Raw genomic sequence first — 6,825 nt, 5'->3', positions numbered from 1 at the left:
TTATTCCTTAGTTTCAATCAAGGACAAGCACACATTGCTGTATGCCCTGCCTATCCTGTCTCAGGACCTGAGGACGTCACTGCCCTGGACACAGATGCACAGGAGAGGGGCTTGAACCTCACCAGGATGGTGTACTCAGAGCTGCTCTACTGAGAACTTCACAGAGCCAACCTAGAGTGGTCTCCCCACAGAAGGGCTCGGGGGACAGGGCTGGGATTCCCTTGGGCCAGTGGAGGCCCTGTGGATACAGTGGTCCAGGAACCCTCACCGTGGGGATAAGACAAGCTTCTCCATCTCACAGAAGGGGAAACTGAGGCACAGGGAGGCCAGCAGTCAATTGAGGTGGGGCTCAGGATGATGGACAGAGGGTGTGGCCCCCACCTGTCCAGGCCCCAGCTGTGTCTGGGGTCTGAGAAGGCAGTGGGGGAGCCAGGAAGCACCTGCAGTATCAATTTCTGACAGGAAGCTGCCTGCTGCCACCGCCCCTCCACTGGGGCACATCTGGGCGTCAGCTGGACAGCCCCAAGCCTGAGAGTAGGGGCAGTGTACTAGGGGAGGACATTCGCCTCTGCAGGCAGGCTTTCCCGGGAGAGGCCTGTGTGACCACTGACCCCAGGCCCTGAGGGAACAGGGATTTCAGCCCATCATTGATAAGAGGACAGCCTCTCTGGTCCCCAGCACCGCCAGAGGGACTCGGCTTGAGGAAGTTCCCAGGAAGGTCCAGGGACAGCTGGCACACATTGCTGTATGCCCTGCTGTCCAGTACAGATGGCCAGGATTTGGTTCAGCCAGAGGGGAGGGCTGGAAACATGGTCAGGTACTAGTCAGCAGAGGATGCCCCTCCCCTGGGGGCTTTCTGGGACACTCAGAATGCACCCCAATTTGGGAAGAAGGAGGAAAGAGGCACCCACTGGGTGGGGTAGGCCCCCAGTTCCTTCTTGCCTGCTCTCACAGACTTTCCCTGTCAGCTTTGCAGTGGGAGGAGGGAGAGAGGGAAGTCTGTGGCCAGGACAGCTGGGACACAGGCCAGGGTTTGGGGTCCTGCCCGGGATATGATGGACTCAAATTCAGCTCTCCTCAGTCAGTGAGAACCCACTGTGCCAGCCACACCTCTCAGATGAGAACCTGACTTGACTGGTCAGGTGGCTCCTCAGAGTGGCCTGCTGTGGTGCTTTGGGGAGAGGGCCCTGACCCCTGAGGTGCTGGGGCGGGGAATGGGGGTACACGGGCGATGCCCAGGCCCCAGATCCTCACTCCTCTTGTGTCTGCTGCTTGGCCTTCCCAGCAGCTCTGAGTCTTGTTTCCTCACAGACAGGGCACAGGTGGTCTCTGTCCAGTGATGGTCAGGCTGGCTCCATGACAAGGCGTGGCATCCGGGGGTGGACAGTCCATTGGCGGCTGGACTCTGCTCTCCTCCCCCTTCCTGGTTCTGCTCTTGGAGAGCTCTTGGCATGAGGTGGACATGAGGAGGTGCGCGATCTGGGTGTGAGAGTGGCCCAGGCAGCACCGTCCTGAGTCTTCTGGTATGGGCAAATGGGCCTCACTGCAGTTCTTGATCAGTGGAGGACACGGGTCACTGCAGGGCCACGGGCTCACCCAACATTGTTTTCTGTGGCCTGAGTGTTCCTCCCTAGGGGATGGTCCCATCTTTAGGGGATGTGGTGGGCCAGAGGTCCATACTTTCCTGTGGAGTTCTGTGACCACTGTTCATATTGGAACTCAGTTCATCTCGTTAGGGTTCCGTGACCCCAGCTTCTCAGGAGAAGCCCTTTGTTAGGTGGAAGGAGGGAGGGCTGCATGGTCAATCCGGGGCTCAGCTCCCACCTGAACCCTCAGTCCATGTCGGCTGAGTCCCCACGCCCAGGCTAAAGCTCGGTGCACCCTGAAGGGGAAAGTCAGTGGGTCCAACAGTCAGTGTCCCCAGTGGCAGCCGTCTCCTCACCTAGGGCTAACCCCCCAAATGAGCCTGTGCCTTTTCTGAGTCATCCTGAGTCTCTGACGGGCCTCAAAGCTCTCAGACTGTAAAGGAGGGACCGCCGCTGGTGGATTTGAACCGCTAACCTTATGTTAGCAGGCGGACAAGTCAGCACTACGCTGCTGAGGGTGGGTATATATAATCCTATTATTATCTTCTTCAGCCCACGGCGCCTCCAGCTGTGGCCTCAGCCTGCACCCCAGAGAGCACCCCAGAGCTCAGCTGCAGAGTCCAGGAGCCCTGGGGTTTTCACGGCCTCCCACTTCCAGTCAAAACTGCTGCCCTCTGACCCAGGACCTTGCTACCTTGTGTGATCCAGCCGCAGGCTGACCTTCCAGGGGCGTGCAGACAGGATGGAGAGGAGGGTCCTTATGGAGGGAGGTCCCACCCAGTCCACACTGGATCCAGTGACGGTGCTCACTGCCCGAATGAGGGAACTTGCGCACCCACAAACCAAGCAGCCAGCCCCCCGGACCCCCAAACAACAGAAGTGTGTGACAGCAGAGGTAAGACTAGAGCATGGGGGCTACTCAACGCAACTGAGACCAGTTTGATGGGAGAACAAGCGGAAAGGGACACAGGCTTAGAGCAGGGGCCTGGGTGGAGGAAGGGGAGTCGGACTTGAAATAGGGTTTCTGGGGAGAAATATTTGAGCAGCAACTTAGGGGAAGGGTGCAGGGAGGGCTCCTGGCCTGGAATGGGCAGTGTCCTGGGATGAGAGTGGCCTGGTGTTTGTGGATCTGCAGAGTGGTAGGGCAGGGGTATTATGGGGTGCATAGGGATGATGGTGGAAGCTTACAGCATCATCCCCATGGGCTCTGGCCTCTAAGACTTCCTTCCTCTCCCTTGGCTTTCCAGGCTCTTGTGAGAAGAAGCCTCTGGGGGGAGTGGGCTGGGTGTTTAGTGGTGGCAGGTTCTCAGGTCCGAGGAACCCTTGACCTGTGTCACCTGCGTCTGTCCCCAGCTCCAACCGAAGGTGAGCAGGCAGTGTGTGCTTGCAGCCTCCTCCCTTTTTGCTATGCCCCTCAGGGTAGGTGAGCAAGCCTGTCCTTCTTGGTGGGCATCACCTGGAGGGAGCCTGGGATAACAGCCTAGGACCCACACCCTCTCCTCTTAGGGGTGGTGGGGTTCCCTTCAGCAGCGGAAGTGAGAGCAAGCAAGTGGAGGCGTGTGATCACACTTCTCTCTGCAGCCGCACGCACACGTGGTGAGAAGTGAAAGTGGTCTTGGCCTGGGGCACCCTTCTTGCACGCCCAGCCCAGTGGCCCACTTCCTCCAGGAAGCAGCCCTGATTGCACCTCTGACCCCTTGCAGCGTCCTGCTCAGGTCTCCTGGCCTCCTGTTGGACAGAGGGTAGTCATCCTCTCATCCACCATGGAGATCCCTCATGAATTCTGAGGGTGTGGGCATGGGCCGAGTTCCAGCAGACACTGGGTTTTGGGGTGGATTCCAGTGGCATGGGTGAGGAAGGGGCCACCGGGAGAAGACAGGGCCTCCAAGGCAGCCCTCTGACTTGGCAGCAGATGCTGGTGGAGGTGGGGTGGGGGTGGGCACCAGCCTCAGGACCTCCATTGACTGTGCCTCAGGGTCCCCCCTGAGTCCTGTTCTGTCCTGAGCTGTGGACCCATACCCTCAACACGCGTGCTCATAGGAGGCATAACACTGGGAGAGGCCACTGAGGACGGAACTGAATGGGAGCGAGTGGCCGTGGGTTCAGGACCACCTGTTCCACAGATGCTGGCCAGATGGCAGGTCTTCCCTGAGCCTCTGGAGGGGGAGGCCCAGTAACACTTTTATGTTGGGCTTTGGCTCACAGACAGAGAGACAGCAAGCCTCGACTTGTCAGGGGGGACTCGAGGACTGAAGGCTCCAGGGAGGCCCTCAGAGAGAGAACATTCCAGAACAGCTGGAACCAGGGGCTTCTTGCAGAGGGGAAGGTGGGCGGTGGAGGGGACAGTGGGAATGCTGGACAGGGGATGACGGTGGCCTAGCTGGGTGCTGTTCTTGTCCTCAGTCACTGACCCGCTTCCTAGCTGACCAGCAAGACCCTTAAACAACAAGACTACAAAGCGGATTTTTGCCAGGGAGTCTGCACTGGCCCTGTCACATTCAGAAAGGCTGCCTCAGCCAGGGGAGATCCAGTTTTGTGCCAAAAACCAAGTCTATACTTCCTATTTTTTGTAAAACTTCCTAAATGAATTCCAAAATGAATTATGCTTTTTCCTATTTTAGAATCCATCAGCATAGTTTGAGTCTCATAGGTGAGTGTAGGTCAGCCTGAGAGTCATGTGGGAAGAGTGGTGCCGTCCAGTGGTCAGCGGCCAGCGGCCAGCAGGGTCCTGAAAGGAAAGCCTGGGCTCCCAAGCTGTGCAATAGCAATGCTGCCCCCAGTGGTGGATCCTGATGTTGCAGTACTGCCATCTTTGTGTCCTCAGAGGTGACGTTGGGGGCTGGGGAGACCAGAGAGCCCCAGCCCTTGAGCTCATGGCGCCTCATGGCCCTGGCAAGGTAGTGGTTGTTCGCGGGGGAATAGGGACAGTTATTTGGAAAGGCATTTCCAGGGCAGATAAGCCCCTAGAAGCCAGCACTGGGGAGGGGGGTGGGTGTGTCAGCCCCTCAGCATCCCCCAGAAATAGTACACCCCCAGCATCTCAGGGCTCAGATGCAGTGTTCAGCAAGCACCTTGCCCAACCCATAGTCCTACGCCTGCCACTCCCCACTCCCAGGAGACCCCAGAGTGAGAGGCCTCCATGGAGCGCACAGAGACCTGAGGTCAGTGAGCAGGTCCACCTGACTGAGAAGACCACAGCCACATCACAAGGGAGCTGCTGATTGACAGGTCAACACCTCCAGACTCCAGATTCCAAACTGCCTCCCTCACCTCAACCTTCTCACGGACCCACCAATGCCCCCCCCTCAATGGACAGAAGAGCACTGGCCCAGGAACCGTGAGTCGGGTCCAATACCCTGCTCCCCGCCCTGTGGACAAGGCCAGTTGGTGTTTCTGGAGAGCTTGCAGCTGGGTGGATGGCCAGAGCCTCCTTCCCTGTGTCCAGACAGTCCTGGAGAAGAGAGGTCAGCAGCTTAGAGCTGAGAGACCTTTAGGGGAGTGCCAGCATGCACCTGCTGGTGGGTCACCCTCTACTTGGGCCAGGCTACTGATGACCTGCATACGTGGGCCCTTCCATACCAGGGCACCTGCACACCTGTGTACCCACACACCAGTGCACCCCCACACACTTGGACATCTGCACATCTGGGCACCCCTACACCTGGACACCTTCACATCTGGACATCTCCACACCTGAGCATCAGCACACCTGAGCACCTGCACACCTGGGCACTCACATATCTTGGCACCCACACACCTGAGCACTTGCACATCTGGGTACCTCCATACCTGGGTACCTCCACACTTGAGCGCCTGCACAGTTAGGCACTGTAGCTGCAGGACAAGGTCCTCATTACCTGCCAGGAGAAGTCCAGTAGCAGGGCTGGTCTTCCTGGACCCTTAGCCATGGGGGGAGCAGCCTCACGTGCCAGCCAGACAACCAGCATGGCAATGGACATCTCTGTAGGGGCTGATGGGGACACCTCTGGACCCCAGCATCCTGAGCGTGAGGTGGGCCTGGGAGATGGTCATGCCAGCCCCGTGGAGCTGTTAGGGCTCTGAGCTCCCAAACCCCGTATAGGCTCTGGCTACCATGTGGCACGGCTGGGGAGGAGCTCACAGCTCTACTGCTAAGTCCTAAGGAATTTGGGGGACTGAGGTGTTGAGAAGCACCATGGGGGCTCGGCTCTGGGCAGGGAAGTCTGAAGGAGCTTCTCCTTTTCTGGGCCTGGTGGTGTCCACCACCACTTGTCCCAGAGTGGTGTCCCCATCTAGCCGTCCCACCTTCCCTGTGAAGCAGTGCACTTTGGGGTGCCCAGGGAAACCTCCACTCTCAAATGAAGATGGCACCCAGACAGTGGCTGCCTTGGGTGAGGTTGGTTACTGGCTGGCACTTGCGGGGCCCCCAGACACCTGATCTGGCTGCGGCCCTACCATGTGGCCGCTGTGCTCACCCTGCAGGTGAGTCAGCACCCCCACGTCAACAAGCCTGTGGGGCCACCTGGCACTCTGCATTCCCCACACCCTCCCAGCTCTTACCTGGGCCCTTCTTGAGACCTCGGGGCATGGGGTGGCTGGTGGACACCGGGGGCTTGCTGTCCTGCACGCAGAGTGCCCGGGACATGGAGCTGAGGATGGGGCCTGAGGATGGATGAAGTCACGCCTGGCCTGCAATCCCGTCTCTGGATGTGCCAGGCTGCACTCCCTTTGCCTCTTGGAATCTCCAGGGAAGGACCCTGGGACTCCTATCCTGCAGCCTCAGGCCTGAGGCATGCTAGCTCCTGTATGGAGCCTGGGAAAGGGGCGGGAGGTCCACCCCATGTGACACAGGGCGGGCCTGGGGTGCGGGAGCCTCCGGTGGCAGCACGAGGGGACCAGCCAGCTGTGTCGGTGTGATAAAGCTGCCAGCGAGCCTGCAGCTGAACAGCTTCCCCAACAGGAACCATCTGGACCGGCCTCCCTCGTGGCCATTCCGGCAGGTTCCCAACAACTTCCTCTTTGCTCTAGTCGCAGCCTTGGGGACACCCCCACTGCCCACCCAGAACAGGACAGGGGCCATGGGCATGTGACCCTGACCTCTGGGATGGAGGTCAAGGTGCATCACAGCCCCTGCCAACAGACCCTTCCTTAGCTGGGGTGATCTGGCGGCTCCCACCCCACCCTGGGCACCCGCCCCAGAGCCCTCAGCTGCCCAGTTCAGTCAGCAGCAAAACCTGTGCCAGTGAGCCAGGTCTGGTGC

The sequence above is a fragment of the Elephantulus edwardii genome, unplaced genomic scaffold (assembly GCF_000299155.1).
Source record: "Elephantulus edwardii isolate Elephantulus edwardi_28Jun2011 unplaced genomic scaffold, EleEdw1.0 scaffold00072, whole genome shotgun sequence".
In the NCBI taxonomy this organism is placed as follows: domain Eukaryota; kingdom Metazoa; phylum Chordata; class Mammalia; order Macroscelidea; family Macroscelididae; genus Elephantulus; species Elephantulus edwardii.
Note: the sequence above shows the minus strand (reverse complement) of the source record.